This window comes from Bos grunniens, chromosome 12 (assembly GCF_055505025.1).
Source record: "Bos grunniens cultivar Pamir isolate PY7600 chromosome 12, Bosgru_T2T1.0, whole genome shotgun sequence".
NCBI classification, from domain to species: Eukaryota; Metazoa; Chordata; class Mammalia; order Artiodactyla; family Bovidae; genus Bos; species Bos grunniens.
The window spans coordinates 75,757,118-75,784,677 of NC_141176.1; the positions used below are offsets into that span (position 1 = coordinate 75,757,118).

The following is a 27,560-nucleotide window of genomic DNA, read 5'->3' on the forward strand; positions in this document are numbered from 1 at the left end:
AAGTATGATCAAAGTATACACACCAGAAACTATAAAATATAGCTATATCAGTATTCAGAGCCTTAGAATATTTATATTAATAAAAAGTAAGGATGAAGATAAATTCATTCAAAAAGAAGCAACAACAAAATAAATCAATGGAAGGAAGGAATTAATACAGACAAAAACAGAAAAATGATAAACAGAATACAAATAAGTTTGAAAGCATCTTCCTTGGAAAAGTGAAAGTCACTCAGTTGTGACCACTCTTTGTGACCTCATGGACTATACAGTCCATGGAATTCTCCAGACCAGAATACTGGAGTGGGTAGCCTTTCCCTTCTCCAGGGGATCTTCCCAACCCAGGAATTGAACCCAGGTCTCTCGCATTGCAAACAGATTCTTCTCCAGCTGAGCCACAGGGGAAGCCCTTGGGGGAAAAAAAAATCAAACTATATTTGTTAATTTGAAGGGAAAATGAGGGGTAGGGAATGGAGAAAGCATAAATACTAAGTAGCCATTACAAAAAATTAAGAAAACTAAATGCATTGATATAATCTGAGATATAATAATAAATGAAAACATCAAGGAACAACTATCATTTATGTTTAAAAACAGGGAGACCACATATGTCCAAGTTTCTTCACTAATGCACAGAACATGTCAAGAGGGCAGTCAGAGATGGAGCTGGAGCTCCACCTGGGGGAGGAATTGTGTGATGACCAGAGTGGGAGAGCAACTTGCAATTTATCAAATGTTAAACCATTATTATTATCCCCATTTTTAAAGAAACTGTCAAAACTATAAATATTGACCTTTGAAAAATTTAAATTGGTATAAAAGTTAATTAAAAATAAAATGAACAGCCAAACTAAAAAAAAAAAAAGAAACTTTTAAGAAAAAATTTTGGAGTTTTGTAGCGTTAGGTATGGGCTTCCCTGATAGCTCAGACAGTAAAGAATCTGCCTGCAATGTGGGAGACCTCGGTTCAAACCCTGGACTGGGATGATCCCCTGGAGGGGGAGGGCATGGCAACCCACCCCAGTATTCTTGCCTGGAGAATCCCATGGACGGAGGAGTCTGGCGGGCTATGGTCCATAGGGTCACAAAGAGTCAGACACAACTGAGCAACTAAGCACAGCACAGCATCAGATATATAATTTGTTTAAAAACTGACAATTAAAAATACATTTTAATTATTTTGGGTTTCTAAAGCTTAGAAGAACTATGGGTACATTTTTTTATTATTGGGAGGTAAGGGTTCAATGTAAGCATTTATAAAATGATCCCACCTTTATATTATACTCTACACTTGCACACAATATAAGTATTTATGAAAAGTTCAGGACACAGACTTCACTGCCCCTAAATCTAGGTTTGAACTCCGACTCTGCCAACTCTTCAGCCAGTTCTGTGACCCTGGACAGTGTCCTACCCTGTTAACAGTGGTAGGTACTGCTCTTCATTTCTAAGGAAGAGGAGTAAGATGAAAGAGTGACAGAGGGAACTTGGGATACATTATTAGATACATCTTTCATACGGAAGTACTTAGATACTGGGACATCTTTTCTTTAAGAGATGTTTTAAATACTACGTAAGTAGTTTTATTCTACTCACAAGTGAAAATCTGGGAAATGCAGAAAAGTATGAGCAAAGAAAAGGCACCCACAATTTAATGCCCAGAGATAAAGTTATGACAGGAAACCTCACCACATACAAGTAGAAGTCTCATCCCTCCCCAAGCCACGCATCTCAAGGGGCAGGAACACCAGACTTTCCTTCCCTCCATCCCCCATCAGTCCCATTCCCACATTGTTCCAGAAAAAAATCACAGGAAGGAAGCTGCACAGCAATGGCCAAGGTCCTTAAGCCAGACCTCAGTTACCACATCTGTACAATAGGACACTACCACCTGACCACTGTTAGAAACCATGTGACCTGAATGCTACTCATCTAGCACAGTTCTTGTGGTCACCCTAGGGTGAAAGAGCAGATAAAACCAAGGAGGGTCTTGGAATGCAGGAACAGAAAAACCAGACCCTTTTCGTCTTTCCCTCACCCATGTTGTGACTATTAACAGATTTCAGGTCCTCCTGAGCAGTATAACCTGTCTCCCCTCCTACCCCATATAGGGAGAAGGTATTTGCCTTACTTTTTCCCCCCAACCCAATATACCTGCCTCATCCAATCAGCAAATGACCCACATAACCCCTATCCCATTCCTTGTATCCTGGGTATAAAAATGGATCAAGGACACCTGTTCAGCATTGGCTCTCTCTAAGGATGCCAGCCCACTGTGATGGCAGTGACTCACCACTCCCCCACTCAAATAAACTTTATTCTCCTTTCAGTCTGCCTTGTGTCTGGAAATTCTTTTCCAACCCACACTCGGACCACAACAGTCCTCACACATGTACAGGGCTTAGTGCTTTCACACATCTCATCTCTGCGGAAATGCTTTGCAAACCATCAGACTCCATTCAGAACACAGTGTTAAGGTATTGTGAATTTCTGATTTGTCCTGATGACAACTGCATTTTCCACAAAGTAGAAGCAGCATGTGGAGGCAAATCACCTCATTCTGAACAACAACAACAACAAAAAACTAGGGAGAAGGTGACAGTATCACAAAGTAGTTTTCTTCACATACTAGAAAACAGAAGTGACCTACACTTGACCTTCAAGATATTCCCTAGACCCAAAATATTCCATAATTTTCCCCACAAACTCTCAAAACTCCTAGATGTTCCCTGAGAGCCCTTGAATCACAAATGTACTGAGCACCAATCAGAATGAAGTATAAGGGGTGTACAAAAGGTGAGTGTTCCGTGTTCCATGGGAATCTGAACCTACAGTCCAAGTGTGTGCTAAATCCAATCTGAAATCTCTCAGGCACATGAGTATTTACACATCCTACACCCCTCTCACAGCACTGCTGCAGATTCTCAGCAGACCTGCCTTTAATCTGCAACGTGTTGTTAAGACCCAGTCATGAAGCTTTGTCTCTAGAGGCTTCTGACTGAAAAGGGCACAGAGTGCTTGTTACTAGACCCCTGGTGGAGATTGTAAGGAGTGAAACCTGGAGAAAAACTTTCATTACAACTTCCTGCAGCTCACCTGTCTTGCTCTTTCAGTGAGGGCGGTGGCCTCGCTCTTGTCTAACTCTTGCACCATCTTGTGAAATAGTCTGTCTCTATTTTGCACCAAAACATACGGCTCATCATATTCTTCCAGGCTCTCTGAATTCAAAACCTGTTAATTAGCAGAAAGAAACCCATTGACACACAATGTTTCTCAGTAACAAAACTCAGACAATATTTCTAAAAGGGATAGGGCAGGGAGAATACAATCTACTGGGTTTTAGACCTAGTGACTTTTAAAAGGTTTGATTTTACCCTTTTTGACTAGGCAGATAGAGGCCTAAGTTGACCTTTTATTATTATAGTGTTATAGGAAAGGAAGACAATGAAAGTTTTAGACTCTGATTATGGGCACTGAGCTGTCTGTGGCATTTGATTTTTGCCAAGGGCATTTGGGGTTGTTACAATTAATTAGTGCTTTTAGCTCTCAGATTTTGAGCTTTGAAGCCTATGTATACAGACATTCAAAGTTGGGAAATCACTTTATTCAAGAAAATCAAATTCAATACACCTAAAAATTAGGGCTTCACTGGTAGCTCAACTGGTAAAGAATCCATCTGCATTGCAGGAAACCCTGGTTCAATTCCTGGGTTGGAAAGATCTGCTAGAAAAGGGATAGGCTACCCACTCCAGTATTCTTAGGCTTCCCTGGTGGCTCAGCCAGTAAAGAATCCACCTGCAATGTGGGAGATCTGGGTTCTATCCCTGACTGGGATGATCCCCTGGAGAAGGGAACGGTTGGCTACCCACTCCAGTATTCTGGCCTGGAGAATTCAGTGGCATGGACTATACAGTCCATGGGGTCATAGAAGAGTTGGACACAACTGAGTGACTTTCACTTTCAAAAATTAGATTCATGTCATACAGTGACCTGTATGACAGTGACCTGATAGCAAATGAATTGTTAAGTTGTTTTGACAGCATACATGCATATTTGGGGAAAAAATAAGTGCTTCTGAATTTCTTTGGCATCCTGGAATATGTCAGTTGCTAAGAGGGCTTTCCCAGTGGCTTAATCAGGAAAGAATACACCTGCAATGCAGGAGATGAGGGTTTGATCCCTGGGTTGGGAAGATCCTCTGGAGTAGGGTATGGCAACCCACTCCAATATTCTTGCCTGGAGAATCCCACAGACAGAGGAGCTTAGAGGGCTACAGTCTATGAGGTCACAAAGAGTCGGACATGACTGAAGCGACTTAGCACGCATGTAATAGGGGATCAAATCTCTTGCTGGAGAGGTTAAGGTGCTTCTTGAAGTTGATGTGGTTGTTCTTTATTTATGTGTGTGTGTGTGTGTGTGTATGTGTGTGTGTGTGTGTGTGTGTTTTGTTCTGAGAGTGAAATGCTGGCAAAAGAGCTGCTACATAAGTAGCTTGAACAGGACTGTGTAGCACAGAAGGGATCTGTAGAAATTCAATTTTTCTCTGTAAATAAGACTAAATAAGTAAGAAATTGAGCTCCAAATTCTACAGATCATGGTGTGCACAGCACAGCAGAGTAGCTGAATCTGAATGCTGAAAATCTGAATCCATTTTCAAAAATTACCTTTCTTTGCTTCTTTCCCTTTCTTCAACTGCTTACCTTCCAAGCACTTTTATACACAGTAAGATATTGTGTATCTAAGGCAATACACTAAAACTCTAAACAGGACACAGGTCATTTTTCCACATCTAGGTATTGCAGTTAATTTTATCCATGGTATTTAATTGAAAACATTTATTAAGTCTCATAAAGCCATCATGTTCCTCTTTTGTTTACTACTGTGAATTACTTCCAGCGTGTGGCTTTCTCAAAAGAGTTTAACAATAATTGAATCTATCACATCTACATGATAATTAAAATGTCCTATGATTTGGCATGCCTGTCTAGATGCCCCAAGGGCTTCTCAGGTGATCTAGTGGTAAAGAACCTGGCTGCCAGTGCAGGTAGATGTAAAAGCTGTAGGTTCGATCCCTGGGCCCGGGAAGATCCCCTGGAGGAGGGCTCGGCAACCCACTCCATTATTCTTGCCTGGAGAATCCCCATGAACAGAGGAACCTGCTGGGCCATGGTCCATGGGGTCGCAAAGAGTTGCATATGTCTGAGTGACTAAGCACAGCACACTCAACAACCTCCTGGCAATTTAAAGGAAAGGCTAATTTTTTGATTAAGGGAATCCAAAAATGCTGAAACAACTGACACAGTGAAAATGACTGTATTCTTACCACTCAAATATGAAGATGCATCTTGGATTTGGAAAATTTTTATGGTTGGCTGTCTTAAAGAAAGATGACAGCCCAAATAAACTTTATATGAAACTATGAAATTACTGGATATATTATTTAATAGAACAGGACCTGAGTCATTGTCAGGAATGAGAGGAAAACCTGAGAGAAAAGTAACTTACTGGAGGTTCCTATTAAGTTTTACAAGGAAAAATACATTGAAAAATTTCATATAAATGCAAACTGAAATTTCACTAGTGAGGGTCTTACCATTATCGTGTCGCTGTCAATAATGGTGTTCAATCTGTGTGTGATGGTCAGCACAGTGCACTGGGCAAATTTCTCACGGATTATTGTTTAATCAACTCATCAGTTCTGAAATCAAAGACGTTGAATTTAGTTTAGCAAAGACAGAAAAAGAAGCCTTATGAATTAAAAATATCATGTGGTATCTTTAAAATTTTTGAAAACTCAATACTTTAAGACATAATCTTGTTCTTGAAAAACTAAGTATGATAAGACTACTTAGAAATTTACAATTTTGCATTAAACAATGAGAAATAGACTTCTCTTGAAATTGCTTATAACTATCAGAGCTGGATTTAGGAGTCTAGCTCTCTTAGGATGCCTCATAACAACATTAACACCCTATAAAATATTTTGGTTTCTTTCTTTGTTTCCTGGAATTAATGTCTCTGGGGTAAAAGAGCACTTAGAAACACTTCTCAGCATCATTAAGTGTTTTCTGATTATCACATTTAAAATGCTAATTCCAGGTTTCATGGACCTCAGCTCCATACCTTGGATCCACATTTGATGTGGTTTTGTCAATAATCAGTATCTTGTTTTTCCTGAGAAAAGCCCTGGCAAGGCACACCAGTTGTCTCTGTCCAACACTCAAGTCTGAACTTGATTCTGCTAAGTTGGTATCTATTTTACCAGGAAGATCTTCAATGGCTTCTTTCAGTTGTACCCGTGGATGCAGAAAGAAGGATGACATTTTATAAAAGAATTACTACTGAAATAGATGACTTTTGGACATTAGAGCTTTGATGTCCTCAGGACTTCTTATGTATCTTACATGTACAGGCACATGATGGGGAGGTCTCTTTCCAATGACCATTCCCTGAGAAAGTTGGTGGAGTCAGTCAGGACAGAAAGATCTCAGTGTCCCCCATCCCTGCCACAGGACATTCACCAGAAACACACCAAGGGATTAAAGAAATTTCTCACAGATGAAGCTATTTCTCTCAATGTGGTTTAAACAGAAAAGTTAAAGGATCCTCATGGTTCAGTTGTTTCCCATAGTACATTCTGTATAGGAGTTGCTACAATAAAGAGAAAAAAAATATTTTTAGTTACTGCAGAAGGTATGGTTCTCTGAAGATATAAACTTATCACTACTTTATGATTTTGGAAGGTGTAAAGTTTTAATCTGCCTACAATGCAGAAGATCTGGGTTTGATTCCTGGGTCAGGAAGATCCCCTGGAGGAGGGAAGGGCAATCCATGCCAATATTCTTGCCTGGATAATCCCATGGACAGAGGAGTCTGGCAGTCTATAGTCCATGGGGTCACAAAGAGTCAGACACAACTGAGCAACTAATACTTTTACTTCACTTTCAAAGGTTTAAAAAAAAAATACAAATTCAAACAGTGACAAACTGTACTTCATACATTAGTAAACCTACAGTGTATTTTGGCTTTGGTTCTTTCCCAATTTTAATCCCTTAAGTACTGGCCCAGTCAAGTGCATTTTCTTCAATGTTATAAATGTTTTTTCTGGTGAATGAAAACTGAGGAAAAACAGTACATGATATAACATCTTATTTCCCACATACCATGGAAATAGGTGATGTTTGGATTAATCTATCTCATAAAATCATAAACACAAAATCTTAAAAAAACAAAATTTTAACCATCAATTTTAATCTGAAACTACATCGGGTGGCAGGAACCAGTGAATATTTGTTTTGGGGAAATATAGAATAAAAACCAATCTCAAGCTATACTTGCAGTTAAAGAACAAAGAGTAACTATACTTTGTATTAAGAGACCAATAGATTATATTGATGAATATTGGCCAATAACCATGGTCACAGAAAAACAAAATCAAATAAGAAAATGCCAAGGGTGAGTGGGCAATGTTTTTGTGGTATCCTAAATGCTCGAACACTTCTTTGAATGGGATCCTGAACTGTGCTCTTGATGGAGTTTAATCCTGGGAAAAGGCAATTCTCAGTTAGGGTTAAACATGGTATTATCATTCAGTGATAGCATGAAAGGTATTCAAAATCTACAGGGCAAGATTTGGATTGCGGTGCAAGTGGTTATACTTAAAATTACAAAATGGAAGATGTCAGCTTGGTTACCCCCTGCCCCACCTCCATTACAGGGAAGACAACTTACTGAGTACTCTATGAAGCATATTCATAGGTCTACACCAGGTGATGGGACTGATAAAAAAGCATGACTGTGGCAAAGCTTTTAATCTATTTTCCTTCTGAGTTGAATTTGGCAATCCTTGTATATGTAAACAGGTCTTTTATTTATTTTTTTTTTTGACCTTGGGCAGTAATTATGAATTTATTTGGGAATTTCATAATCCTCTATTGGAATATACATAATATGTAAAAATATTGATTTACACAATAGTAAAATTATAATTACCATGTTCATAAATCTTGGTTTTTACATTTCAATTCCCAAAGCAAACTTCATTAAGATTGGTAGTTCTTGCTTGACTATGATGTTCAGCAAGTGCAGTTATTTTATTTTATTTATTTTAATAAAAAATTCAGAATTCTTGAACAGTAATTCATACCAAGTAACAAAACTCAGATACTATATAACTGATTTAGATAAAACCTTAAATATTAAACAGAAGTCAGCTTACCAGGCTCTGGTAATAAAAGTCCAAAAAACAAATTCAGTTTACTAAATTTACTTCCCTGTCCAAGCCCTGACCAAATTTCTGCTTTGAGCCTACAGTAGACAGTACTTTAAAAAGCAGAAGCAATGAGAATGAGAAAGGGAAAAAATGTATTACTTTTATTTTAAGGTTGCTTTTAAGTCAGAAGTTGCACTGAAAGGTTCTCAATGCTTAGTTCAAATAGGTTGTTGTTTGATCAACAACCTTAGTGTGTTGTCACACACTAAGTCACGTGTGACTCTTTGTGACCCCATGGACTACATGTAGCCCACGCTAGGCTCCTCTGTCCATGTAATTCTCCAGGCAAGAATACTGGAGTGGGTTAAACTGGTCTTTGTTAAAACTGACATCCTGACTTTGAAGAAATAAGCTCACACTTGTGCCTGACTCATGCCATTTTATCACTAATCTAATTTATTTTCCTTCAAGTTATCCATATTGGCCTGATAATGAGTAACAGTTGTAAGGTGAAAATGTTTTTCAGAAAATACTGTTTTCTGAGACTCTGTCTTCATTTATGAATCAGGATTGTTATGAGAATGATACAAATATGAAGACCCTCTGTAGTGTAATCATACAATCAAGTTATAACTAAGTATTAGAATGGAAAAAAAGGCAACAGAGTCAGTAGGAGTTTCAACCAGAGAATCTTAAAACATATTTGATAATACTGTAATATTATTATTCTACTTATTGAATGAGATAACTGTACTATGTAAATGAATGTCCTTGCTCTTATAAGGTATATATTAATGTATTTAAAGGTGAATTGCAACTTTTAATGAAAGTGTCAGTGACTTACTTTCAAACAGTTTAGCAAAATGTAGATTGTAGAAGCAAAGAAGCAAATATGGAAAAATATTAACATCTGGTAAATCTAGGTGAAATTGTGTATATGTGTTCATCACACTACTCCTTTTGTGTTCTTGTGATCTGAAAATTTTAAAATGAAAAATTAGGGCCTTGAAGCTAGGCAGCTGATGCATAAGTCCTGCCTGGTTCTGCCAATTGGATAAATTCCTGAACTTCATTTATTTTGGATTTATAAAATGTAAATAAGCCATTAATGCTGTAATAATAAAGGTGTGTACCTACTAACATTGTTAGAATGTGGAGAACTTACAAAACTTCTTGATACAAAGTGATCAATAGAAAAGTGTAAGTGAAGTCACTCAGTTCTTTGTGTCCAATTCTTTGTGAACCCATGGACTGTAGCCGGCCAGGCTCCTCCCTCCATGGGATTCTGCAGGCAAAAATACTGGAGTGGATTGCCATTTCCTTCTCCAGGGGATCTTCTGACCCAGGGATTGAACCCGGGTCTCCCAGATTACAGACAAACTCTTTACCATCTGAGCCACCAAGGAATCCCAGATCAGTAGATCAGTTGCCCATAATTAATAATGCTGTCAGCTAGCCTCTCTTCATGTTGTGATTTATTTTTCTCCTTTGCATGTATCAACACTGAGACTATTACATATGCACTGGATGTTCTCCATCTTCTCCACAAGAATTTAAGCTCCAAAAGGGTAGAGATTTTGCCTCTTAATGACTGTGACAGCCCCAGACTCTGCAACCATGCCCATCTAAGAATTTCTTAGCAATATTTGCTGGCTGGTGTGAACGAAGCTAAAAGATCATCTCATTTTGTGACATATCTGTTCCTGTAAATTAGAAAAGAAATTTGTACAGATAGATAATTTATATGTAACATTGTTTTCTTATTAAATGTCAATGTAAAAGGAATATTGTCTTAGAAAAATTAACTGGCTCCAAGATATCATCTCATCATACTTTAAACTGTGGAAACCATTTTTTAAAAGTTATTATTCAAGGTAGAACAAATAATACTATTCAAAACTATACATCTTAGTATAGACTTCAGATTGTTTTTGAGCTTGGGCAAAATAATAAGCTATGACAGAACCAAAATAGTAGACAACTTATAAGATGCCCTGTTTATATCACTATAAACATTTTCAAAGTATCCTGCTACATGTACTGTATCTAGCAGGTGTCAGCACCCTTCACAGAAGGTCAACGTAGATGTCAGATGGTTTCCATGTTTTGTGGAACCTTCTTACTTATCAAAAAGAAAGGCTGGTATGGGCTGGAAGGAGATGCTGAAATGCAATCAACAGATGGGGAAGAGTTTTTAATAGAGCAGAACCAACAGTAAAGTAAGTAAAGGGAGAGTCCATTCACCTAATACAAGGCCCAGGAAGTGAACATGTGACCTGTCGCCACAGCAAGGAGTGAACCATGTGTTCCTGATGCAAGGCTGCTGAAATCCAGATTTCTGTATCTTGATTTTCTGTGTGATGAGACCTACTTATGTCCTAACGGTGATACTATCAGTGTCGAATATTTAACTGCATGATTTCTTCCCAGTTTTTACATGACAGACCATATTCTTAATTCCATATCCCAGTATCTAAGCTGTTTTGTTTTTGTTTTTAACAGAAGAAGCACATCTATGACTCATAGTTTTATCCTTTAACCTTTGAGGGATAAAGTGCTCTATCTTCAGTCACTGCTCATGTTATATTTGTAGAGCTGCCCTTTCTTTTAAGGTGCCCCAATTGGCACTAACTTCTGATGAACTGTCAGCTAGCTATTCTTCAGTATATGGGAAAAAAAAAAAAAGTTCAGCCTACTTTAAAAAAACAAGATGAGATTGTTTTCTCAGGTTTGTTTTCAGCAACTTTCATAGTACTGTCTCTCTTCTGAATGTCCACTACCTCCAAGGGAGAAGCAGGAGCCAGAACTGAGAGGACTCTTATTAAAAAGCATTCTTTCCTTTTAATTGAACTTTTAAATGAAGAAAACATAGCAGTGCACTCTTACTCTCAGCCAAGTCTATGAGTTTGGATTCACATTTCCAGGTTGGCATCATTTAGAAACCAATGACTGGAGGTTTTAGTTCTCTTAAAAATTGACCTCTTTGCTGTAGTGGTACTCTTTAGATTGAGAAATCATCCCACCATTCTGTTTTTCTAAGAATTATTTCTTTATGACATTCATATGTTTTTCAGTGAAAGATTTGGCAGATTTTCTAAAAATTAAGATACCAAATCCTTGATTAAAAACACACACAAAAGTCTTAAACATTTCCCAGAGAAACACAATGATGGAACGATGTCTCACTCTAAATGATATCCCTAAAGTAACTGTCAATTCCAGGAATGACACATGGAAACCACACACTTCACTTGTGAAATAAACTCATGTTTATTTCAATTTACAGAAACTTCCAAATATAGTTTAAATAAAGGTAGATCTTAGTATCATACATCAAATCCACCATTTTATCATTTTCAGAACTGGGAGGCTACTAAATTTCATTTTCATTTTGACTCCTACAGATGAATATAAATTGTGGTCAAGTTCTAAGTCAGGTTTTAGCCAAATTTGTCTTCCAATTAACATTCCCCTCTGCAAAATTCCAGAGTAATTTTTCCACCTGAGAATCTGTGAAGAGATATCTCAAGCTTGGAAACAAATAGGAAAATAAGTTACTAGTACTTCCAGGTTTTTTTTTTTTTTTTTTTTTCAGGCGTCTAATAATTTCACCATTCACTCCTTCCTGTGAGTTCGACAGCAGTGGGTCGTCCTATCTTTACTTACATTTGATAGTTCACTGTTCTCCTCACCTCTTCTCTTCTAGAATTTCACTGTAGAAAGACTCACATGCTTAAACGAAATCAGAGATCCACTGATTTTCAGGTAGGAGAAGGTAAAGCAATTGATCTGATTTAGGAAAATAAAATCCCCACAGTTGCTGGTAGCAGGGTGGGGTTGTAAAGACAGTGCCCACATGTCTTCAGAAACCAGAATGACAGGCAGAAAACTGTCCAGTCTCCAGATCTGCTTGCTCACAGTCAAAGCTCGTCTATAAATTAGAGATTCCAGAGCCATCTCTGGAAGACTGATACTAAATGACAAAGCACACTAATTCAGAATAGCAGTGTGAGCAATCAGCCACTGGGATTTGTGTGATTTTTTTTTTTTTTTAAAGAATATAAGTCACACTTCTCTGAAGTAAAGAGATCAAGCAAACAGTCAGTACCTATTTATTAAATGGTTATTTTTTTGTTCACTTTTCATTTTATTTATTTTTCCACTGTTTATATTTAAAATTTTATTTTTATATAATTCTAAAGGTAATTTTCCATTTTCAGTTATTACAAAATATTGGCTATATTCCCTGTGTTGTACAGGGCATCCTTAAGCCTATTGTATGTGCAATAGTGGCACCTCTCACCTCCCAACTACTATACTGCTACTCCCCTCCCCCCACTGATTACCACAACTGTGTTGTCTATATCTGTGAGTCTGCTTATTTTTTGTTTCATTTCCTAGTTTTCTGTAATTTTTAGATTCCACATATAAGTGATACTGCATAGTATTTGTCTTTGTCTGATGTATTTTACTTACCATAATACCCTCCTCCGTGTTGCTGCAAATAGCAAAATTTCGTTCTTTTTCTAATGAAATAAATTCAAACTGGATGAAAAGCCTAAGTGTAAGACTGGGTACTATAAAACTAGGGGAAAACATTTTTTTGACTTTTGTTGTTGTTTAGTTGCTAAGTTATATCTGACTCTTTTTGAGAAGCCATGGATTATAGCCCACCAGACTCCTGTCCATGGGATTTCCCAGGCAAGAACACTACAGTGGGCTTCCATTTCCTTCTCCAGGGGATCTTCCAGACCCAGGGATAGAAACTGCATCTTCTGCATTGGCAGAAGGGTTCTTTACTGTTGTGCCACCAAGGAAGTCCTAAATCATTTTCATTTTAGTAAATTTCACTTATACTATTACAATGGTCAATTAATAGGGGTAAAAATAATGAAAATGTTTAGTGTTTTTAAGTGGAAAGAGAAATTCTATAAAGTTTCAACATCTCAAGTATAAAAATTATCTTTTTCAACCAAAACCCATATAAACTGATTTATATATCACACTTTTTATACAGTTAAACTAGAACAAACATGCCCCTTAAGATCTGACCCTAAGCTCTATTAGCACATTTTTACTACAATTCCTTCTTCACTGCTGAAGTAGAATTCAACCTAGCTTACTTATCCATCTATGTTGAACACTAGAAGATAAAGGTTGTGGAATATACCTTTTATTTTCTTAGTTATATTGAATACCACAGCACTAAGACTCATATTTATGATTATTAAAATCCACCCCAAATGTGTCTTCACTGTAGATTTTCCAAAGAGAATTGCATGAATGAAAGTTGCTCAGTCATGTCTGATGCTTTGTGACCCCAAGGACTGTACAGTCCATGGAATTATCCAGGCCAGAATAGTGGAGTAGGTAGCCTTTCCCTTCTCCAGGGGATCCTCCCAACCCAAAAATCAAGCCAGGGTCTCCTTCATTGCAGGTGGATTCTTTACCAACTGAGCTGTTAGAGAATTAGCAATTATCAACAAAAAATTAATTTCTTATAAATAACTTGGATATTAAAAGTATTCTCAAATATAATAAAGCTTAGTCTTTTCTGGTTATTCCAAAATCATATAGGTTATAGTGTTATTTATATTTTGTTATCTGATATGATTACATTTATATCTTTATTGTTTGTAAAAACTTCGAATCTTATATTTTAGAAGGAAAATGGGATTGCTTTCACCTGTAGTATATCTGTTTTCAATTTATGACAAATTTTCTTTCCATAAGAAAGCACTTTTGCAAGTTTCATAGAAGTCTTATTTAGGTTGGAAATATTATAATAAAAATTAAAAATTAAAATCTTAAAATATACATTGATATTGGTAGGATTCTTTAGTTAAAAGTCAATGTAAGCATGTGGTATCATATTTTTATGGGCTTCCCAGTGAAAGGTTGTTGTTGAATCACGTGAATACACCAGGATTCTTGGCCCCCGGAGGAGAAGAATTCAATCCGGGGCCAGAGACGAGGCTTGATCGCTCAGAGCTTTTGTGTAATAAAGTTTTATTAAAGTATAAAGGAGATAGAGAAAGCTTCTGACATAGGTATCAGAAGAGGGCAGAAAGAGTACCCCCCTGTTAGTCTTCAGCTGGATGTTATATAGTCACTAGCAGTCTGTTAATGAAAGAAAGGAATGTCTTAAAATTCAGAATGGCACCAGGCCCCTCACCCATAAGATGCATTTTGGGATAATCTTGGCACCAAATGGTTTATCCTGGGCCATAAAATGATTAACTTGAATCTTGAAGAAGGGCAGACCACCATACAAATAGTTTCATTTACATAGATTAGGGGAACAATATCCATACTGGTTTGTCAAGTAGGTTCTGGGCCAAGAGGTGGAACCGACTTGGAGACAGAGTTTGGGGTAAAGGCATAGTACATTAGCATAGCTTAAGACGAACATTTCCATAAGAAAAAGGCATTGGTTATCTCTAGGCTCAAGAATAGCTAACTTCAGGAGAAACCAGGTGTCATTATGGCAACACAGTATTTTAAGAGAAACCTCCCTTTAAATTTGTATAGAGAAGGAAAAAATATCGCTAGTTTGTTTCCTCCTGCCACTTAAGAGAGATAAAAATGTCTGACACTTGCAGGCTATTTCCTCCATTTGGAGACCCCTGGCCTTCCTGCCTGTTACCCTCTCACCAGGTGGTGCTAGTGGTAAAGAAAGTGTTAGTCACTCAGTCGTGTCCAACTCTTTGCGATCCCATGGACTATATCCCACCAAACTCCTCCATCCATGGAATTCTCTAGGCAAGAACACTGGAGTGGGTTGCCATTTCATTCCAATGGAGACATAAGAGACATGGGTTCAATCTCTGGGTCAGGAAGATACCCTAGAAAAGGGAATGGCAACTCACTCCAGTACTCTTGCATGGAAAATTCTATGGGCAGAGGAGCCTTGCAAGCTACAGTCCACATTGGGTCACAAAAAGTCAGACATGACTGAAACAACTTAGCACACATGTACAACACACATAACAGATAAGAACTACATATTATGCTTTTTATTGCTATATACAATGCTCCTTATCTATTCTATTTTTATTTCTTATTTGTATGTCTGTTGACACTTCTCTCCAGTTTTAGAGATTTAAAGGAAAGGATATTCACACTTAGAAGAGATTTTGAAATAGTGCTTACTACAGTCACCAAATAGAGAAGGAAATGGCAACCCCCTTCCATACCCTCGCCTGGAGAAGCCCATGGACAGAGGAGCTTGGTGGGCTACAGTCCATGGGATCGCAAGAGTTGGACATGACTTTGTGACTAAACCACCACCACCACCACAGTCACCAAATAATAGATTGTTGTTAGCTTCACCTCTGTATCATACTTTTTAAAAAAATAATTTTATTTATTTATTTATTTATTTTTGACTGTGCTGTGTCTTTGTTGCTGTGCGGGATTTTCTCTAGTTGTGAACAGGGGCTACTCTCTAGTTGCTGTGTGCCAATTTCCTACTGTGGTGGCTTCTCTTGTTGAGAAGCACGGGATCTAGGGTGTGGGGGTGAGTAGTCATGGTTCCCACTCTCTAGAGCACAACACAATAGCTGTGGGGCATGGGCTTAGTTGCAACTCAGGACATGGAATCTTCCTGACCCAGGGATCGAACCTGTGTCTCCTGCACTGGCAGGCAGATTTCTTTTTACCACTGAGCCATTAGGGAAGCCCCTGAATCATAATTCTTTTAACATCGTTAAACAGATCCTAGGAAATTTTGGAAATAAGTCATGGCACAGCAGAATAACGAAGACAAATATACAGTAGATAACAAAATGTAAGTGCTTACTTTTAAAAACACAGGACTGAGTGCCAGGAGCCAGCATGGGAGTTCCCACCCATGACAAGGTCATGTGGGAGAGCCCTGATGGGCAAGCGAGTCAGGGCTCAAGGGCCGCTCCCCCCACCCCCACCCCTGAATCTGCCTGAGCATCTACCCTCAAACCAGAATCTGTCTGTTTTACTATTTCACGACTTTCACCAACTCTTCTGACATTAACGGGGGGCTATCCCTGACCACCTTTCTCTGTAAGAAAATCAACTTAAAACTCTAGTTAATAAGTCTCCTGGGCATAATAGGAGTGTTTCAATTCAAACCCCTCTGATGACTTTCTAGCTTGCCTGACAGGTTTGTTCAGATTCACAGCCTCCCAACCACGAGAGGCACGGGAAGCTTAAGATATTCTAACAATGCAGAGCTTCTCAGAGAGTTAAAATTGTTAGAAAAGAACTAGTAGAGGATTTCTTTGTTGAGCTAATGCTTGCTGCCAAGTTTCCATATCCCTTACCTACTGTGTCCCTGGGAGTGTTTTGATTAATATAGTTGGTATATAGAAATGTATGTAGTAGTTTTAATGTTTGTAACCTTGGACCCTTGAGTTAATTCTTTTCTTGTTATAGCCCACCACACTTCTGCCCTATAGGAATGCAACTTTATCTAATGCTTTCAGAGGGTGGCACCTGACTTTAGAATAATCACCTTTAGAGAAAAATAAGTTTTCTGAAGAAAGGGTCATAAAATGTTACCAGGCCTCCTGGCCAGAAGATGATGTAAATCACCTAAAGCTTTTGCATATGATAAGTTTGCAGAAAGAAAGCCTGGCTTCGATAAGGATCAAGGACTGCTGACCTTGCATGACTCTACCCCCCTCCATTATCCTCTATGCACAGCTTAAGGTATAAAAACTACTTTGGAAAATGAAGTTGCGGGTCTTGCTCACCAAAGCTTGGTCTCCCCATGTCGTTCTTTCTCTTTCCTTTTCTTTTTAAGGCTGATTCCCTGGGGCACAGGGGCCCTCTGCATTCACTTTCCTACCTGGGCTTCTAAGACCCACTCGAGAAGGTGCCTAAGGTGGGGCACCTTCAGCGATTTGAGAGGGTGCCTGCAGCCTACGTGAACAGAGCAAGTCCTGTGCTGGGGCTTTATTGGCTTTCTGCATAAACCAAGGAATATCAGCCTCTTTTCTCTCCTCTATTTTCTTAACTGCAAAATTCTTTCCTTATCTCTTTCTTTATTTCTATCCTTTTCGCCAATGCCGTACTCCCAAGGGAATCCCTGGTCCAACCAGGGCTGGTCCCTGGTAAGTGGCACCCGAACCAGGCTCCCAGTAAGGTAAGCCCCCAATTCTGCAGTTTTCGGATAGCTAAGACCCCACTCAGGGTGCCGCAGACCCCCCCCCCCCCTTCAGAAAATAGGTAGGGTAAAGAGGAGTGGGAAGTAGTGAAATCTTTTCGAAGAGAAAAGTAGAAAAGATAGTAGATTTTCTGACACGGGTAACACTAAAACTAAAGAATGGCAACTCTTTATACCAGTACTCTTGAAACTGTTAAAAATATTCTCAGAAAAAAAAAAAAAAAAAAAGGAGGGAGACTGTGCTCTACCTCTCGAGGATAGAGAAAGATCTAAAGATAGAGAAAGAGCTAAAGATAGAGAAAGATCTAAAGAGTGAAAAAGAAGAGAGGGAGGAGGGAAGAAAAAATTAGAGAGAAAGAGGGTAAAGGGAAAGAAACAAAAGAAAGAGAAGGGTACCGAGAAAGGAAGGGGGAGAGAAAAGTGAGAAATGCAGGGAGACAGGGAGAGATAGAGAGAGAGACAGTAAAAAGGAAGAAGGGAGAATGAAAGAGGGAAACAGGAAGGAAATGATTGAAAGTGACAGAGAAGAGAAGAGGAAGGAAAGAAGATAGAGTGAAGAAAAAAAAAAAAAAAAAACTTGAGAAAGATTGAAAGAGAGGAAGGAAGAAAGAATCAGCAGAGGACAGAGGAGAGGACTTACAGGACGCTGCGGCCGGGTGTCCTGACGAGCTCCCTCCCCCTGTGCGCAAACCTTTAAAAACTTACCCACCACTTTCTGATTTAAGGCGATCACCGCCGCCTCCGTTTGCACCTCCCAGGGCCCAGGAGTTCCCCACTTTGCCCCCAAATCCTCCCAAAGCGTTGCCTAAGCCTTAAGAAGATAAAAAGTTTTTTTGAACAAAGGAGCTTTTAAAACAGACTGCATACACAATATGCAGAGTGTGCTTCTTGGAGAAAACCCCCTTAGGGGGCGCCTCACCCAGGCTAGGAGAAAAGCGGAACTGGTAAGGGGATTTAGCAACAATATTAACCCCTGACCTGCCGGTTACTCCAATTCCAAAGGGAGTGGCTGGCCCCCTACCTGAGGGCATTGTAAGATTTGTGCTGGGGTGTAGCTCGCTTTCTTTCCAAGAAATTTCAGTGGTGCCTGGTGTAGTAGATTCTGATTATGTTGGGAAAATTAAAGTTTTGATCTTGCCACCTACCAAAACTGTGCAAATTAATAAAGAGTAACACAGCTTTTGCTTTTACCTTATTATCAGACAGGAAAAAACTTGACTTCTCAAGCTAGGGGCCATAGAGCATTTGGATCTAGTGATCTAGCCTTTTGGGTCCAGGAAATTACAGCTCCAAGGCCTTTAAAAGATCTTTTAATTCAAGGGAATAAAATGTAAAGGCTGAGTTATGAGCAGTTATTTAGGCTTTTCAACATTTAAGAGACCACACCTTCAATCTTTTGACTGACTCCCCATATATTGTAGGGTTGTTTCCTCATATAGAGACTGCTAATATTCCAGAAAATAAAACTACTATCTTCTCCTTGTTATCTGATTTACAAAAAGGAGATTAAACACAGGGATAAAAAATATTTTGTGGGACATATTAGAGCCCATTCTGGCTTGCCTGGCCCTTGACATGAAGGAAATGCTTTGGCAGATGCATTGACTAAAGTAATTGCTTTAAACTTACATAAAAAGATTGATAAGGCCAAAAATTCTCACAAAATTCACCATCAAAATGCAGCTGGTTTAAGGTATGAATTTCATATCCCGGCCAGATGTGTTGCTAACTTGTGGGAAAGGGTATGCTTGTATTTTTCCTCAGGATGCAGATTCGCCAATTTGGATCCTGGACAGATTAAGAGACCAGGTCTGTGGCGAGCGCACTTGCTTGCTCGCTCGCCACCCCGCAGCCAGCTCTCACCTCCGCACCCTGCACCCTCCTCGCTGCACCCCGTGACCTAGAGCCGAAAATGTTTGTGCAGCAAGTGAGGGCCAGAGAAGAAAATGCGCCTGAAGAGTGCCATCCAGACCAGCGTGGCCCCTCCGGCAAGAGGGGAATGCCCTGAGCCCAGGCGCCAGCTAGCCCGAGTCTGCGAACCTCACCCATCCACCAGCCATGGGCACTGCAGCCCACAGCCTGCCGCTTGCATCCTGCTTCCTGCTGCTGGGGACACTGCTCCCCTGAGCCGACACCTGCAGCTGCTCCCCAGTGCACCCGCAACAGGCATTTTGCAATGCAGACATAGCAATCAGGGCCAAAGCAGTCAGTAAGAAAGAGGTGGACCAAATATAGCAACTTGTGAACAATGTATGCTTTCATCTTGTTTAAACCCTCAATATAATGTTTGCTCCTTTGTGGTGTTGCAATGCCCACCCTATCTTATGGTGCCTATGAGATAACTATAGTCTTTCTGTATTACAACTACAGGATTTAATGCAATCACAGTGGTTTGTGGGCTTACTTATCTTGGGAATATCAGCATTAATAACTGCAATTACTTCTGTTACTATGGCAGCAATATCATTGACTCAACAAGTACATACTGCTCAATATGTTGGTACTATGTCCAAAAATCTTTCTTTAACATTGGCAACACAGGAAGCTATAGACAGGAAGCTAGAGATGAGGATAGATGCCCCAGAAGAAGCAATAATGCATATTGGAACTGAATTTCAGGCTTTAAAAGTGAGAATGGCACTGTCCTGTCATGCCGACTACCGATGGATTTATGTAACACCCCTAAAAGTAAACAAGACAGATTATAACTGGGAAAAAATTAAAAACCATATTTCAGGTGTCTGGAACAGCTCTGACATTGGTTTATATTTAGGGACACTTCATAATCAAATAATGACCATGGAACACTCCTGATTAGATTTTACTGCCGCAGGAGTAGCAAATGACTTCTTCCATAAATTCTCTAACTTTATTTCAGGAAAAAACATGCTTTCTACTATTTTTAGCTATGCTGCTGTAGCTGCTCTAATTCTGCTTCTCATAATTATTCTTCCTTGTTTTGTCAGAACTCTTCGACAGAGCACTCAGAAGCTCGCGACTGAATTATATCTGGCTGTCTTAAGAAATAAAAAGGGGGGAGATGCCAGGAACCAGCATGGGAGTTCCCACCCATGACAAGGTCATGCGGGAGAGCCCTGATGGGCAAGGCGAATCAGGGCTCAAGGGCCGCCCCCCCTCCTCCCTGCCGAATCTGCCTGAGCATCTACCCCAAAACCAGAATCTGTCTGTTTTACTATTTCACGACTTTCACCAACTCTTCTGACATTAACAGGGGGCTATCCCCAACCAACTGGACATGGAACAACAGACTGGTTCCAAATAGGAAAAGGAGTACGTCAAGGCTGTATATTGTCACTCTGCTTATTTAACTTATATGCAGAGTACATCATGAGAAATGCTGGACTGGAAGAAACACAAGCTGGAATCAAGATTGCTGGGAGAAATATCAATAACCTTAGATATGCAGATCACACCACCCTTATAGCAGACAGTGAAGAGGAACTCAAAAGCCTCTTGATGAAAGTGAAAGTGCAGAGTGAAAAAGTTGGCTTAAAGCTCAACATTCAGAAAACGAAGATCATGGCATCTGGTCCCATCACTTCATGGGAAATAGATGGGGAAACAGTGGAAACAGTGTCAGACTTTATTTTTTCTGGGCTCCAAAATCACTGCAGATGGTGACTGCAGCCATGAAATTAAAAGACGCTTACTCCTTGGAAGGAAAGTTATGACCAACCTAGATAGCATATTCAAAAGCAGAGACATTACTTTGCCAACAAAGGTCTGTCTAGTCAAGGCTATGGTTTTTCCTGTGGTCATGTATGGATGTGAGAGTTGGACTGTGAAGAAGACTGAGCACTGAAGAATTGATGCTTTTGAACTGTGGTGTTGGAGAAGACTCTTGAGAGTCCCTTGGACTGCAAGAAGATCCAAACACTCCATTCTGAAGGAGATCAGCCCTGGGATTTCTTTGGAAGGAACGATGCTAAAGCTGAAACTCCAGTACTTTGGCCACCTTATGCAAAGAGTTGACTCATTGGAAAAGACTCTGATGCTGTGAGGGATTGTGGGCAAGAGGAGAAGGGGACAACAGAGGATGAGATGGCTGGATGGCATCATTGACTCGATGGACGTGAGTCTGAGTGAACTCCGGGAGTTGGTGATGGACAGGGAGGCCTGGCATGCTGTGATTCATGGGGTTGCAAAGAGTCGGACACGACTGAGTGACTGAACTGAACTGAACTGAGACATGTTAGAACTGGAAGGTCCCTTCAACTGCACATTTTCTGAGCATCTGCTCTCCATGAGAAGTACAAAGATGAACAAGGCATTGTATCTGCCCTTTATATAAGTCTGGAGTTCAGGGAGGGAAAGAAATCCATAAATATATGGCTTAGTGGGACAAAGTCACATCCAGTAGCTCAAAGTAAGAGTTGGGGATTCAAGAGGGTGTGATGGTTAATTTTATGTCAATTTGGCTGAATCACAGTCCCCAGACACTTGCTGAATCACATATTACAGTGAAAGTATTTTTAGATGAAATCAACATTTAAGTCAGTAGACTCTGAGTAAAGCAGATGATCCTCTGTAATGTGAGTGGGCCTCATCTAATCAATCAAAGGCTTTAAGATAAAAAAGACTGACCAGCTCCAAAGAAGGAATTCTGTCTCAAGATCATCTTCAAACTAGAGATGTATTTTATCATAAAGGCTTGTGGTTTTATACCATATGACTCAGAAATACCACTTGTAGGCATATACCCTGAATAAACCAAAACTCAAAAAGACACATGTACCCCAATGTTCATTGCATCACTATTTACAATAGCTAGAACATGGAAGCAACCTAGGTATCCATCAACAGATGAATGGATAAAGAAGCTGTAGTACATATATACCGTGGAATACTACTCAGCCATAAACAGGAACACATTTGAGTCAGTGCTAACAAGGTGGATGAACCTAGATTAGAGCCTATTATACAGAGTGAAGTCAGTCAGAAAGAGAAAAACCAATATCATATACTAATGCATATATATGGAATCTAGAAGGATGGTACTGTTGAACCTGTTTGCAGAGCAGCAATGTAGACCCAGACAAAGAGAAAGACTTAGGGACAAGGACTGGGGAGACAAGGGAGAGAGTGAGATAAATGGAGAAAGTAGCATGAAAGCATATACACTAACATATGTAAATAGATAGCCAATAAAAATTTGCTGTATGGCTCAGAGAACTCAAACTGGGGCTCTGTCATAACCTAGACCCATGGGAATAGGCACAAGGAAGTTTCAAGAGGGAGGGGACATATGTACATCTATGGTTAATTCATGCTGATGTATGACAGAAATCAAACAAATATTGTAAAGCAATCATTAATCAATTAAAAGCAAATAATTTTTTTTAAAGTATTACGGTTTTAATCTTATTTCATGATGACCAGCAAGACAGACTAACTTTGTTAACCAAGTAATACAGAGTGTTTCTAATTATCTACAAGACCCAAGAGCCCAGCCCAAGGTACAGGCCAGAAGAGTCTGCATGAAAACCAGGCCATGCAGAGGACCACTATTCTCTTTAGACAGCAGGTCCATCAAGTCCAGTTGGACTGGTTTGAGATACACAGATGATCACATAGAACAAGGGAGGGGGGATTCATTTCTATTACCACTCTGGATAAGATCCAGCTCTCCTGAGTTGAGACCCCCTCCCTAAAGCCAGATGTTGCAGGAATGCCTAACTCCAATCTGCTCCCTCCCCCTGCATTTCTCCAGCTTCTAGAGCAGACTGACCCACCCTGGGCCTCTGTGGGGTCCCAGCTATTTCCTGGAACTCTACTTTCAGTCAGTCCAGTGTTTATTCAATGCCCATGATGTGTCCAGCATGGACCGGACACTACACAAAAGAACCACCAGACACAATCTGCTGTCATGGGGCTCAGAACATTCCCAGGGAGACAGCATCACCCCACCTGACACAAGGCTGGGTGGTGTGGGACTCATCGTGCACTAGACGGAAGCCCTGGATCAGCATGAACAAAAGTTCTGGGCGAGGGTCATGGGACTGTGGGAGGCTCAGCAGTATTTGCTTAAATCAAGGACAGAAGAGAAGGTAACCCAGGGGACCAAACAGAGTGAGCCAAGACCCCAAAGTGGGGGTGAATGTGGAGGTCACAGAGACAAACCACCTTCCCCACCAAAGTGGAGGGTCACAAGCAGGGAAACAGAGTGGCTAGGGAGCTTAAAATTTAAAATGCTGATTCTGTAAGGAACAGGTAACCTAGTAAGACTAGATGATGAAAACTACACTTAAAATGATGTGACACAAGCCAGAAGCTATCAAGAAGGTAGTGTAATGATGGTTAAGAATCCTAGTTCTGTCACTTACATGCTGTGTGAGGATGGGTGAGCTATTTTACCTGTTGCAAGAACCTGTTTCCTTATCTGTAAGAGGGGACATTAATCCTTATCTCATTCAGTGGCTGTCAGGAGGAAATGAGACTACATGTAAAGGTTTCAAGAGTGTCTGGACCACACAGCAAGCCCTGGCAGCAGAGATAGAAGACCATGGCTGCAGGGGCAGCAATAAAATCACAGCAGCAGAATACACGTGTGAAGCTTTCATCTGGACAGGTCACCGTGTGCACTGAGAACATTACAATGGTCCAGGGATATTCCTAAATGTTCTCTTTCAGTATGTGAAACTTCATAAAAGAAATTCTATTGAACTGCATGGACCATCTGTTCATAATGTTGCTAGAAACCCCTGTCAGAAGGAATGATAAACTCAGGGGACCAAAATTGATGAAACTCAGCTTTTATGGAAAGACACCAAAATAAAATATAATCACACCTAGAGCTATTTAACTTCCATACAGATCAGTTACTGGGCACACATCACTGTGAAGAATTAGGTACAAAATGAATCAGATTTTTCATAAAGCTGAGACACTTAAACTCAAGCCCAGGCTGGCTCACAGAGCCAATTTATCTTCATTTTAGACCTACTCATAAATACACTAAAACTTGAACACCTACTATGTGCCAGACCCTTATCCTGGTGATGTAAATTATCTGCCTCTGGCAACTGAGAGACAGTTAGTTAGGAAAAGGAGACAATGGGTATGGTAATGTAAATTATGGAGAGGGTCACAAATTGGAAAGATTGAGGCCAGCAAGAGATAGGATTAAACAGTAAGTGAGAAAAGGACAGGGATGATAAAGCAGATCCAAAGAATAAGCTCAGACATCAATAAGCAAAATGTCTATGGAGGAGAGAATCTAGTTTTAAATACAGAGAGCTAAGTGAGTCTAAGGCTACTCTTCCTGAGCCCAAGGAGTAGGGAGATCTCAGCAAGTTCCTTTCCTCTCAGTCCCAAGAGGAGTCCTATTCACTCCAGGACTGAGAGCAGTCATTACCTAGTGGTTCCAGTCAGCACAGGAGATGCAATCTGTTTGCTGCTCTGGCTTTCAGACATTTTAATCATCCTGCAGCCATCACTGCATTTCAAGAGTCTGTGCCACTGCTACTGGTGCCCATAAACCAGCAGGGATCTTATAATATTTGTAATGTACTCTACCTAAGAAGAGAAGGGAATATGTATGACATTTTGAAAAGACTGTCAGCTTGGGCACTGAGAAAGCTAAATGTCATCTAACAGGAACACAGTAACACCAAATAAAAGAAGTCATTTTGCATAAAATCCACCTACAACAGAAAAATGTTATTTGTCTCCAAACCTTGATTCTTCTGATGCTGACGATGGCCTCTGACAACTTGTCTGCAGCCATGGGGAGGTAGAGGGTACTTGAAAACTGCAGAACCTCAAACAACATCACTACCACAAACACACGACTGGCTGTGATAACAATGCCAAGGAGCACATTGGTAATGAAGGTGACAAAAATCATGATTTTTCTGATAGCAAAAAATGATGCCAAATTAATGCCTCTAAGGTAGGAACTTCTCAGAATCTTGGAAATTTCCTTCCTGGAAAAGAGAGTAGGAAATAGATTTTAAAAGAGGCACTAACATCAATCCATGAATTCAGTGCCCTGTGTGAGTGGCACCTTTCTAGGGAGTGAACACAGATTAAGATAAACCATCCCTCATATCATGGAGACACTACACAGTGCATACTCGGGGGTCTGCCTGATACCAGGACCACACCCTTCATCACCACTCCACTCTCCCAACTAAATGGGAGGTTTAATAATCAAGCTTTTAAATATTTTGGGTCAATCAGACTGGGTTTGAACATGTATTCAACAGTTTGTAACTACAAATCCTGGGCCAGGCTCCTCACTGATGACAGAAAGAAATAGTCCATCCCATCCAGGGGCTCATGAACTTGTGGGGGAAGAGAATAGGCAATCCCAAAATTGTGAGACATCAAGACAATAGACAGAAGCAGTCAGCACAGCCCCTATGGGAACTCAGGGCAGAGGTGTGTTAAGTCAGATAAGTGGAGTTAGGGCAAGTCACAGACACATGGAACCTGAGAAGATGAGTAGGAATCAGGCTTGGTGGAGATCAAAGAAGAAGGAAGTTGAGAGTGTATCCCCAGCAGAGGGAGAGGCCCCCACAAAAGTGCAAAGTGAGAGGTGACAGGGAGCAGCCAGAGAATTCTAAGCACCCTGTGCTAGAGTATAAACATTCATCAGAGAGTTAAATTTAGACTTTTTTTTTAAGTCTACAAATATAAACCAAGCCAAAAGAATAGTATTTTCATGGCTGTTTTGAATGAAGAAAACTGATTCATATGGTTTAGCCCAGTAGAGATACACTCATTTGATTCATCTCCTCATTTGTGCTACACCAAAATAAATTAGAGTTTCAGTATAAATAGTAACATTTTACAATTATTGCTTATTTGGGATTTGCAGTTTTAAGAAATATGGAGTTTAATTTCTTTATATGTAAGTAGTATATATTCTTTCCTTTAAGAAGATAGTAAGTGGAAGAGCAGGTTAAAATGACAATCCATTACTCCACTTAAAATTACTGCCACATTGCAGGGGATGAAGTGGATAGTATTTCAGTTCACCTTAATATAAAAACTTAATAAGCTTTTAAAACTCATTCAATAAAAAAAGAAGTGAAAAAGTACAAGGTTATGGTGTAACACTACAAAAAGTTACTTCCTGAGATGGATAATAAGGGCTTCGAATGACTTTTCCCAAGCATACATTTTTATTGTTCTGATGCCAGCTTTAACTTCACTTTTGGCCTTGATCCTGTTGACTGTGAGATCAGCGGTCATACTCCTGAGGGGAAAGATGTGAGAGATGAACCTTAGTGGAAAACCACAGCCTAGTTTTCCTTATCAGCAAAAATAGCAGGGGGTGCAGGCAGAGACCAAAAATCAAATGACTCCCTACAGCTGTTTGTGCTGACAACACAGGCAAGACCTACTCAGAGTACAAGTGGAGACAAAGACTTCAATTAAGAAGCCATCCGTTCAGCCCATTTCAAAAAGTAACTTGGAGAACTTGTAGCATTGGCTAAGGAAGACCTGAAAAGAGTCAGATATAAGCCATCTGTCCAAGAAGGTAATGGGGAGCAGGCAGAAAGGCACCCAAATCTAACAGGAAGAACTTCTCTATATTGTAATAAAATGGGAGTAAAGTTCTGAGGAGCAGAAAAGATGGGGGTGTTAATTCCACCAGGAAAGGAGAGCAAAAAATCTTCAGAGACCTGGCAGCATTAGAATAGGGCCTAGAAGGGTAAGAAACATCTCTCCTCAGCAAAGACAGGAAAGGAAATTCCAAGTAGAGAAATACACCACACAGAGGTATGTGCACACACATACACACAAGAACTCAGAGCTTTAGATAGAACAGCATCTCCATCACCTGACAACCTAGACAATGACCCACTTCCAACCCTCTAAGGCCTGCTTCAAGTCTAACTTGGCACCATTAGGCCTTGCATCACCAGCCACTTTTCTATCACATACAATGCTGAGACTGTGGGGTTTTATAAAGATGTAATTAATTAGGATCAACCCTACTCTTGGGGTGCCTATAATTTAATGAGAACATTGAATTAAAAACAAAACAAAAACACACATAACTAAAAATGACTCAACATAAGCATAACAAAAATATATGCAGCTAAAATTGAGCCTATATGATTATTACAATTCAATAATGTTTAAATAACCTGGACATGGGTAACTTCTGCTTAAAAACACTCTATTTATTCAGGTATGGTACTAGGAGGAGCAGCTAATGCTGTCACCTTT

At 39.8% G+C, this 27,560-nt stretch overlaps 1 pseudogene; it reads right to left on the reverse strand.

The window, feature by feature from the left end:
- LOC147361924 (ATP-binding cassette sub-family C member 4-like) overlaps window positions 1-27,560 on the reverse strand; it is a 71,751-nt pseudogene that overhangs the window by 12,656 nt on the left and 31,535 nt on the right.